This window comes from Cydia pomonella, unplaced genomic scaffold (assembly GCF_033807575.1).
Source record: "Cydia pomonella isolate Wapato2018A unplaced genomic scaffold, ilCydPomo1 PGA_scaffold_34, whole genome shotgun sequence".
In the NCBI taxonomy this organism is placed as follows: domain Eukaryota; kingdom Metazoa; phylum Arthropoda; class Insecta; order Lepidoptera; family Tortricidae; genus Cydia; species Cydia pomonella.
In genome coordinates this window covers 62,584-74,550 of record NW_026907869.1, presented here as the reverse complement: position 1 = coordinate 74,550, position 11,967 = coordinate 62,584, and positions in this window count along the sequence as shown.

Genomic DNA, 11,967 nt, shown 5'->3' with positions numbered 1-11,967 from the left:
TTTTAATTACTTACATACAAAATACTTCATAACCAAAGAAGCTTGATTTTCACTAAATGTCAACATTTAGAAGGACTATTCGTGAGTCAATAAACTAGCCTAACCTACCTAACCAATAAAAATGACATTTATTTTAATAAATATGGTAATAGTAGAAGTCTCCCTCGAACTATCTCGCTAGGCTCGTTTTTTGGAGGCGAGAGTGCAGTCTACTTTAATATGTGTCTGTGTACCGCCGCATCGCGTCTCGCGCCGCGCAAGGTTAATATGAAACAAAATTTTGATATGATTTACCTGTTATAGTTTTTACAGAATTTCACAAGAAAATGCGATTTTGACACCTATGTATTAGCCCCATTCGTAGTGCTCGTAAGGCCAGTCTTTACGAAGTAATATATATGTCTATGTCGTAAGCACACCGCCTACGCCCGCGATGTCAAACAAATACTGAATACGATTGCGCTCGCCTCGCGGTACGCGGTCAAAGCGACGTTGTGATGGCGGTCGCTTCGACCTTAAACGGTAACTCTGCACCATTAGGTCGAAGAATTGAGTATATATTACGTAAAATTTCCTTAAATACCAGTACGTCGTATTTTTAGGTAAACTTAACTTTTTAGTCGAGCCGACATTTTGTTTTCTTATAATTAGGTCTTGTTATTGCAAATCGCAAAATTTTGGTATGTTGTAATACCTAGAACAATAAAATCTAACAGCACTTTTAATTTCATTTATACGTAAAAAATATATAGAGTCAATTTAATATATTTACAAACTCCGAACACAAATTTACGATCCCCAATTACAAGCAATACATACTACTTATGAGTTTAAAAAAAATTAATACTTAAGTATTTCGAAAGCCCATCAGTAGTTTTGAATAAAAACCTAACATACTGCACGAGAAAATTTTCAGCGCACAAGATTTCATCGTATAATTCCTGCGTAATCGACCTAGATAATTATTTTACGCCAAGTAATGGCCGCCATTCTCGTTGCAAAACTTAAGATTGATTTTTCGTTAGACATTTTGATTGTGAGCGGAAAGAAAATACTCTCGTAATATATTTGTCTCTTTCTCTTCATGCTATCTCATAAAAAAATAACCTTTCTTGGTAATTAAATGGTAAAAAACACGTTGAAATCATGTTGAAAAATAGTAAGTCTTACTAATTTTGTACATTGCAACCACATTACACGTCGTGGCGACGTCCAATCCACGTCGCAAACATTACCTATGTAGTAACCATTAGGTCACAATTACTAAAATTACGTGGAATCGACGTAGCCGGCACGTGCTTTTTTTCCCCACTTTGGTGAAATCCAGGTGGATTCCACGTCGATTCGAGGTAACTCATTTTGGTCACTGTCAGATTTGCGACCTATAATAGGTGATTTTATCGTTATTTTCACCAAAAATGTTTGCTGGGTAGTATTGCATCTCTTTCCTTTGACATACAAAACAAAAGGGATGCAACACGTATATTTGCCAAATTATAAAGCCAAGTGAACTGCCGGCAATAGACAAGTTGCCAAAATTGGCTAAATGCACCTTGCAGTCAGAATGGCGCGAAATTTTAACACTAAACATTTAACTTCTCTTTTTAATTAAAATCTTAATATATATATAAAATGCTAATGTGCGTAAGTAAAGACACGGTTTTCTCTATCACCACTATTTCCAATCAACTTCCTGTTGGGGTGGTAAATACCCCTTGGTCTCCCGGTGGGAGTAAGGGAGTTTGGTCGCGGTGGGTGGAAGTGGGTGGTTGTGGGTGGCTAAAATGTGAAAAAATATATATCTGTCCTTTTCTAACTCATGGGAACTTTTGGAAAGTTCTAAAAATTTCTGGAATTTCTGGAATAATCTAGAAAACTCCAGAATGTGTACAACTGTAACAATCGATCTAGAATGTTCCAGAAAGTTCTAGAAATTTCTGGAATGATCTAGAAAGTTCCAAAATTGTGTGCGACTGCTAAAATCGACCTAGAATGTTCCAGAAAGTTCTAAAAATTTCTAGAATGATCTAGAAAGTTCCCAAATTGTGTGTGACTGTAACAATCGATCTAGAATGTTCCAGAAAGTTCTAAAAATTTCTAGAATGATCTAAAAAGTTCCAAAATTGTGTGTGACTGCTAAAATCGATCTAGAATGTTCCAGAAAGTTCTAAAAATTTCTAGAATGATCTAGAAAGTTCCCAAATTGTGTGTGACTGCTAAAATCGATCTAGAATGTTCCAAAAAGTTCTAAAAATTTCTAGAATGATCTAAAAAGTTCCAAAATTATGTGTGACTGCTAAAATCGATCTAGAATGTTCCAGAAAGTTCTAAAAATTTCTAGAATGATCTAAAAAGTTCCAAAATTGTGTGTGACTGCTAAAATCGATCTAGAATGTTCCAGAAAGTTCTAAAAATTTCTGGAATGATCTAAAAAGTTCCAAAATTGTGTGTGACTGCTAGAATCGATCTAGAATGTTCCAGAAAGTTCTAAAAATTTCTGGAATGATCTAGAAAGTTCTAGAAATGTTTGGAAATATCTAGAAAGATTCAAAATTGTTTGCAAGTGTAAAAATCGATATGGAATGCTCTAGATAGTTCTAGAAATGACTAGAATAATCTAGAAGCTTCTAGAAAGTTCCGAAATGTGTGCAACTATTGAAATTAATCCTGACGATCCAGATCGTAATTAAGTACCTCGGAATGTTCTAGAGTTTTCTCATACTAGAAATTTCGATTTCCAACGGTATATAAACCGAAAATCAGTGACTTTTTGTCAGTTGAACCGTGTTTACAGTCGCGAAAAGATCAATTGAAGCCAAGAGTGAACAGTGATTACATAAATTGAAGTGATTTGAACAAATGAAAAAGTAAAAACTATTTGACTATTCTAGAGTGTTCTGATACTAGAAATTTCGATTTCCAACGGTATATAAACCGAAAATCAGTGACTTTTTGTCAGTTGAACCGTGTTTACAGTCGCGAAAAGATCAATTGAAGCCAAGAGTGAACAGTGATTACATAAATTGAAGTGATTTGAACAAATGAAAAAGTAAAAACTATTTGACTATTCTAGAGTGTTCTGATACTAGAAATTTCGATTTCCAACGGTATATAAACCGAAAATCAGTGACTTTTTGTCAGTTGAACCGTGTTTACAGTCGCGAAAAGATCAATTGAAGCCAAGAGTGAACAGTGATTACATAAATTGAAGTGATTTGAACAAATGAAAAAGTAAAAACTATTTGACTATTCTAGAGTGTTCTGATACTAGAAATTTCGATTTTCAACGGTATATAAACCGAAAGTGAGTAACTTTTCGTTAGTTTTATCATTGTAACAACCAAGATATTCGTTTTGATTAATTTTATTACTTTTTTTATATTTACAATGCCAAGGCGAAAAAAAGTATTTACAAAACCCAAAGTGGTTTCAAAAAGAAGAAAAATAGCACGTCAAAATGAAACAGAAGAACAAAAAGAAAAACGTGTTTTAAACATTCGTAAAGGAGTAAAAAGAATTAGAGAAAATTTAACCGAAGAGGAAAGAGCACGTATTAATGAAGAAACCAGATGTCGAGTAAGATCACTCAGAAATCGTCAATCTGCTGATCAACGTGAACTGGAAAATACCAAAAAAAAAGAAAGAATGGCTACTTTACGCCAACGACGAGCTGCTTCATGTAAAGTTGGAAGTTTAGAACTTCAGGCTTTCCATTATGATTGCAAAAAACAATACAGTGAACATCCAAATATTGTCATCGGAAAAATGGATACGATATGCGAGTATTGTCGTGCCCGGAAATTTAAAGGCGAAACTGCTGGTATATGCTGCTCGAGTGGTAAAGTCAATTTACCAGCACTAGATGTACCACCACCTCAATTACTCGCATATATGACTGGAGAAACACCAGATTCCAATCATTTTCTACAAAATATACGTCGATACAACTGTTGTTTTCAAATGACTTCATTTGGAGCTTCATTAATATGTCAGGAAGAAAATTTCAGCCCGGTTTTTAAGGTTCAAGGCCAAATTTATCACCGATTAGGCTCTCTTTTGCCGATGTCTAATGAATCTCCAAAATTTCTTCAAATATACTTTGTTGGTAACGATGAACTTGAAACAGACCAACGTTGCTCTAACTTTCAGGGACTGCAACGAGATATTATTCAAAAATTACAACGTCTACTTCATAATCATAATCAACTAATCAATGTGTTCAAGACTTCTCTAGACCAAATGGCTGCAGATAATTATAAGATCGTCATTCGAGCAGATAAAAGACCAGCCGGTCAACACGAACGAAGGTTTAATGCACCTCAAACGAACGAAGTTACCGTAGTCATTGTTGATAACGAATGTAGTCGTCGTGATATTATTATTCAACGTCGAAGTAATAAATTGCAACGTATTGCTGAAACACATCGTAGTTATGATGCGCTACAATATCCGCTAATTTTTTGGCAAGGTGAGGATGGTTATCATTTCAATATTCAACAAATCAATCCAGCTACAGGTGTCGAAACTAACAAAAAAGTATCAGCTATGCAATTCTATGCTTATCGAATTATGACTAGAAATGGTGAATATAACCATATTTTAAACTGTCGGCAGCTATTTCAGCAGTTTATTGTAGACATGTATGCTAAAATTGAAACGGAAAGATTAGATTTTATTCGCCATAATCAACGAAAGTTGCGTTCGGATGAATACATCCATTTGAAAGATGCAATGATAAATGATGGAAACGTCGATAACATGGGAAAATTGGTCATCTTGCCATCGACATTCACTGGAAGTCCACGTCACATGCATGAATATGCTCAAGATGCAATAACTTATGTTAGGAAACACGGCAGACCAGATTTATTTATAACATTCACATGTAATTCTTCATGGATGGAAATCAAAGAAGAATTACAATATGGTCAGACGGCCAGCGATCGACATGATATTGTTGCCCGAGTTTTCCGTCAAAAACAAATTAAATTTATAGACGCCATTGTGAAAAATCAAATATTTGGTGTTGTTATCTGCTGGATGTTTTCAATTGAATGGCAGAAACGAGGATTGCCACATTCACACAACTTAATTTGGCTCCAAAATAAAATTCAACCGAATCAAATAGATGATATCATCAAAGCTGAATTTCCAAACCCGGAAGAAGATTCTGATCTTTATAGTATAATCGTAAAAAATATGGTTCATGGCCCGTGTGGTGAGCTAAATAGAAATTCTCCGTGTATGAAAGATGGAAAATGTACGAAACGTTATCCAAAGCCATTTTTGAACGAAACAGTTACAGGCGAAGACGGATATCCTAAATATAGACGTCGATCACCAGAACAAGGCGGATTTACAGCTAAAATTAAAATACGAGGTAATGCAGAAATTCAAGTTAATAATCAATGGGTAGTACCATATAATCCACTTTTATCTAAAATGTTCAATGCCCATATCAATGTTGAATACTGCAGTTCTGTTAAATCTATAAAATATGTATGCAAATATATTAACAAAGGCAGTGATATGGCTGTTTTTACGTTAACCAATGAAAACCAGCATGATGAAATAGTACAGTATCAAATGGGTCGTTACATTAATACCAACGAAGCAATTTGGCGAATTTTAAGTTTTCCAATACACGATCGAGATCCACCGGTTCAACATTTATCCGTCCACCTAGAAAATGGACAACGTGTGTTTTTTACAACAGAAACAGCACAAAAAGTTGCGACGGAACCACCAACTCGAACAACTTTAACAGCATTTTTTGAATTATGCCAGAAAGACCAATTTGCTAAGACTTTACTTTACTCAGAAGTACCCAGCTATTATACATGGGATACAACAAGTAAACAATTTAATCCTCGAAAACGTGGAATGCAAGTAGAAGGACATGATGGAGTGTTCAAGAGTAACACAATAGGACGAGTCTACACAGTGCATCCAAAAAACGCTGAATGTTTCTATCTACGCTTATTACTTCACACTATTCGTGGTCCAACGTGTTTTGAAGACCTAAAAACTGTCAATGGTTACATTTGTGAGACATATCGTGAAGCATGTCAAAGATTGGGTCTACTAGAAAACGATAATCATTGGGAGTTAGCTATGAATGAAGCAGCCCAAACGGCAACAGCAAGTCAAATTCGTGAGCTATTTGCAATCATATTAACTACATGTAATCCTTCTAATCCAAATCGACTATGGCTTAAATATCGAGAATATATGAGCGATGACATCTTGGCTGATTTACGACAGCAAAATCCGGACTTAGAAATTAATTTTAATGAAGAAATTTTTAACAAAGCTTTGATATTGATAGAAGATAAATGTTTAGCAATTTCTAACCAAACGTTAATACAACTAGGTGTTCAATCTCCTAAACGAAATCATTTGGATGTTATGAACAGTGAATTTTTAAGAGAAACAAATTATAATATCGACGAATTGAGGCTTTACATCCAACACAACAAACCCTTATTAATTGAGAGTCAAAAACAAGCTTACGACATAATAATGGATTATTATAAAAATCAGCGAAGTGGTATAATATTTTTAGACGCACCTGGTGGCACCGGGAAAACATTTTTGATAAATTTAATTCTAGCTGAAATCCGTGCAAATAAAGAAATCGTTCTCGCCCTAGCATCATCTGGAATAGCGGCAACACTTATGGATGGTGGACGAACGGCACATTCTGGTTTAAAATTACCATTAGATGTAGCTAACTACGAATTCCCGGTATGTGACATCACAAAATCATCGGCACGTGGACAAATATTAAAACAGTGCAAAGCCATTATATGGGATGAAAGCACAATGGCTCATAGAAAATCCCTAGAAGCACTAAACAGAACACTTCAAGATTTACGCGACAACACGAATATAATGGGAGGTGTATTGTTAATACTATCAGGCGATTTCCGTCAAACGCTACCTGTCATTCCGAAATCAACGCCGGCAGATGAAATTAACGCTTGCCTGAAGAAGTCGTTCATATGGGAACAGGTAAAAATAATTAAATTAACAACAAATATGAGAGCACAGATTTCAGGAGATGAAAAGGCCCAAGAATTTGCTGAAAAACTTTTACAAATAGGAGAGGGCACTTATCCAATAGACGAAAATACTGGCCAAATCACACTAACTAATGAGTTATGTAATGCTGTTGAAACACCGGAACAACTTATAAATGAAGTGTATCCAAGTATTGCTGAAAATTATACTAATTCAGAATGGTTACGGGAGCGCATTATTCTAGCCACGAAAAACGACATTGTCAATAGCATCAACAACATCATCCAGGAAATGATTCCGGGAGAAGAGAAAATCTACAACTCAATCGATACAATGACTGATGAACAAGAAAGCGTAAATTTTCCTTCTGAATTTTTGAATTCACTAAATGTTCCAGGAATGCCATTGCACTGCCTTAAATTGAAAGTTGGTTCACCAATTATTCTATTACGAAATCTGAACTCGCCAAAATTGTGTAATGGTACGAGACTCTGTATTAAACAGCTACAAAATAACATCATCGAAGCCAGTATAATGACTGGTAAAGAAAAAGGACAAATAGTATTTATACCACGAATACCTTTAATATCAAATGGATTGCCCTTTACGTTTAAACGTTTACAATTCCCGGTGAAGTTGGCTTACAGTATGACCATCAACAAAGCACAGGGCCAAACATTCAAATACTGTGGCGTTGACTTAAAGGAACCCTGCTTTGCACATGGTCAATTATACGTTGCATGCTCACGAGCAGGATCACCTCGAAATTTGTTCATCTACAGCCCGGGCAATAAAACAATAAATGTAGTCTATAAGAAAGTATTATAGAAAAATTAAACAAAATGTAAATGTATAATATAACGTGTAATATGTTAATGTATTTATCATATATGTAGTATGTAGAATATCATATGTAAATAATTGTGTGAATAAAACATAAATTTTCCATTTACTAAGGTGTTTTTTATTCTAACTTATGATTATTTCAATTAGTTAATTAGTTAATTAATTAAATATACTTTCTATACACCGCATATTTAATGGTCGACTAAGTCTTTCAATATCTAAGATAGAAATCTATATTATCTACGTTAAAAAATGCATCCTCAAATATTTTTTATACCATTAAACATGCGATTTATTTTAACCCGAGCAACGCCGGGTTTTGCAGCTAGTTAATGAATAAAAATTTTCAATGAATTCAAAAAAAAATTGTCAACAATCCGATTTTCTATCGATTCGAGAAAGTATTGATAGATTCAGTTTTAGTTCCTAATCAATATATTTCGACATAAAATATGATAATGAAATGAATATCTCATGTAACTGGTCACAACTGGATCCATCTTGTCACCAGTGTACGAAATTTAGGATATATCCATGAGATAGGCAACAAGTGCGTTTTCAGACGAAAATCAACCGAAAATATATAATAAATAAAATAAAACAAATAAATATGATAGCTGTCTGTAATCAGCAAAACTCGACACCTACTTAACAAACGCTATTCATATATAGAGATCGCTATATTCGACTTTATACTGTGTACATTATCAAGTTGTTAAAATAAACCATGCCCGCTGCGTTGTCTATTCATGGCGAGAAAACAGAACCGTAAGGTTTTACCATAAATACACCGTGTTTTTATTGAATTTCGTTAACTTCGGGGTATCGGTAAGTACGTTTAAGAAAACTAAATGGCATAGTTAATTTAAAAAAAAAAATATTTTTTTTTTTGTTTTTTTTTTTACTATTTTTTTTTTATAATAAGTAACTAAATGTTGCATATAGCGTTGTTGTAACACGGGCATTACATTTAACTCAACCAAACAATTGAAAACTGTGACATATCAATGTCATTTCGAACGTCGATCGTCCGAGATAGTACTTACGTTTAGTAGCAAATGTATGAACTCGCACTAAACACTAATCAATAAGTAAACAGGCCCTAAGGCAAGTGTACACGCTCGTAAGGGCCTTATAAGGTAAAAATTAATGATTGATTATCTCCGAAATGGAGTTAATTAGAATATCGGTGTCTTTGAGAAAGTTACTTAATTTAAGCTCAGGAATGCACCCTCGAAATTAACGCAAATCAAAAAAAACACCGTGTATATGATCATTGTCAAGAGGGCGCTGTTATTCTCATGTATAGGGTGACAGTTCAGTTTAGTATGAAAAATTTAGTTTCAATGAGATTCCGCAATATGGCGCGTGATCATATATTACCGGTCAGGCTTCATTTTTAAATTATAAATCATTGATATCGCTCACTTATTTCGGAATATTTGACCACTGAACATTTAATATTCAAGCTGGCACCCACTTTGCCGTTGCGGACACATCATAATATTAAAATTGAGGTTTCGAATATGTTATTAATCCTTAATGACTCTAGTGTTAAGACTAAAGACATTCCTGGGTAAGCGTGTCAGCTAAAAAATAATAATAAATAATAAACGAAAAAATAAATTAAAACACCGCCCAAACAATCTGCTATAGCTGACACCAATACTGAATACTTTAGGTACCTATTCCGAAACCTCCATTTAAGTGCCGGGAACCCGCTCGGCGGGCGCTCTGTTCGTAGTCGCTCTCTACAAAGCGGGAAAACGGTAGAACGGGAAAACGTCGGCCGTGAATGCGTTAACCCTTTACCAGGCTGACAGTTCAAAAATGACAATCTAATGTCAGTTTTACTCATCGAAAATAGAACACATGTTTGAAGAGCCGCATGTGGGAAATATATATCCCTTAGCCTGGTAAAGGGTTAAGAAATATTGAACTGTATTTACGAATGATTAGCAAATGATCGCAATTGTCAAAAAAAAAAGAAAAAACTAAAAACTAAAAATAAATAAAATAAAATCTCCGCCCAACAGTTAACTGCAATAAAAGTGGACAATTGCTCCATTCGCTGTTCAATCGACATACAGTCAAATAATTTAACTTCAGCACCATTTTGTCCCTCGTCACAGAGACCATCAATATGGAAGTTGCTTAGGACCAAAATCGCTTATCATACAAACATAGCCCTCGTTTTCCTATCTGGATATCAAAATTATTGAAAATATTTTGGTACAATTCGTTGTATATCAATCACAACTCCGTTCATACGTTTGATTTTTATCTTATACCTTTAAACGAGCAATTCTTGTATATATATATATATATATATATATATATATCTGTGATCTCGGAAACGGCTCTAACGATTTCGCTGAAATTTGGTATATGGGGGTTTTTGGGGGTATACAATCTATCTAGATTAGTCTTATGTTTGGGAAAAGGCGTGTTTTTAAGTTTTCATGCGTTTTTCTTTCGACGCAGAAAATGGTCGCTAATTTCGTGTTGCCGGCCACTGTCCGTCTGGTCCAGCGGGTTAAGACGCGGACTGCTAAACGAGGGTTCGAATCTTGCCCGGTGACTAACTTTTGTTTTTTTTTTATATGTTCAAGTTTATATATTTTTTTTTAATTTATATTGTTTTAGACAAGTTTAATTTAGTAAAAAAAATGTAGTTAAGATTATCACCTATACACCACCATATTACAATAAATAGTTATAACCGAGCAAAGCTCGGTCGCCCAGGTACTAAATTATTATAAGAGTAAGGATCATTTAAAAATTCGTAGGGGCATAGCTATTGTTAATATCCAAAGAGGAAAATGGGGACCATGTTTGTATGGAACAACGGCAGTCCCCTTTCCTCAGGTGACGCATCGTTCAATAAAATCTACACATACGTCGCTTGCTTCCTTCTCGAAACCCGCGCTCATCGCGATACTTCGCCCGTAGTAAATATGCTTTTGCGCTAGCTTATTCTATAAGGTCGTAAATATATCAATTACTTTATCGAAAAATGACTACAACGAAATAGCGAATGTATAATATGTTTTTTTACTATAGCAGGGAATATTTTAATGCTGACGGTTTTTTTTAATTTAAAACAGTATCAGCCGGTTGGCGCGGACTGACGAAATATGCTCCTGGCCCGTGGTCTAGCATCTGTCTCTGTCGCACTAAGAGTGATAGAGAGAGATAACTACGCTACGGACCCTAAACGATTGGCATTGGTGTCTACGCACCCTGATATCCGTACCCCTAGTGTAAATAAATTCGATTTCGAAACGTGACGTACGCGTTTGCGTTTAGTCTCATTTTGTATTGGATTTAGAAAGAGCGCGCCAAGCGGGACGTTTTGGAAACTCAAAATCATATACAAAATTAGACTTAACGCAAACTCGTTCGTCAAGTTATGATGTCGATTAAATTTACACTAGGGGTACTGATATTGTGGTCATATACCACGACACGTAAAAACTTTCAAAATTATGCACTTTTAGTGATATAAACGCGGGCAAACTACAAGTGACAGTTCAAAACAAAAATATACCATTCGTATAAACACTTACACTTAAATATACGCATAAAAACAAAAATGTACTCAACTCATTGTACACCTACAAAGAAAACGGGTCACAAACTCACCCGTTTTAAATGTTCCAACGTACATAAATAATTTTAGCATGCTAAGTATATCGTGTTTTTTTTTCAATACATGTGATTTCTAGCCTCAAATATGTGCACAGTTCAACCAACATTAAGTTGTATATAAAAAATAATGTTGTCGACTGTATATAATGCAATTTACGAAGATTCCTGGGTCTCTTTGCTATAATAACTTCAGCATATCCTTCCATTTACGGACGACAAATTATTCTTATATTAAATAATTAGTTTAAAGCACCATTATGTATGGCCGGTTAGTTTTATATTAGGAAACATTGCATCCACAATAGGAAGGCTGACTCGAAGTCACGTTTAAGAGGAAAGAAGACGACCGCTTCTTCATACAAACGTGTTCCCCGTTTTCCTCGGATATTGACAATATGGAAAATATTTTAACACAATTTGATGTAAATTTAACCGGGACGTTTGACT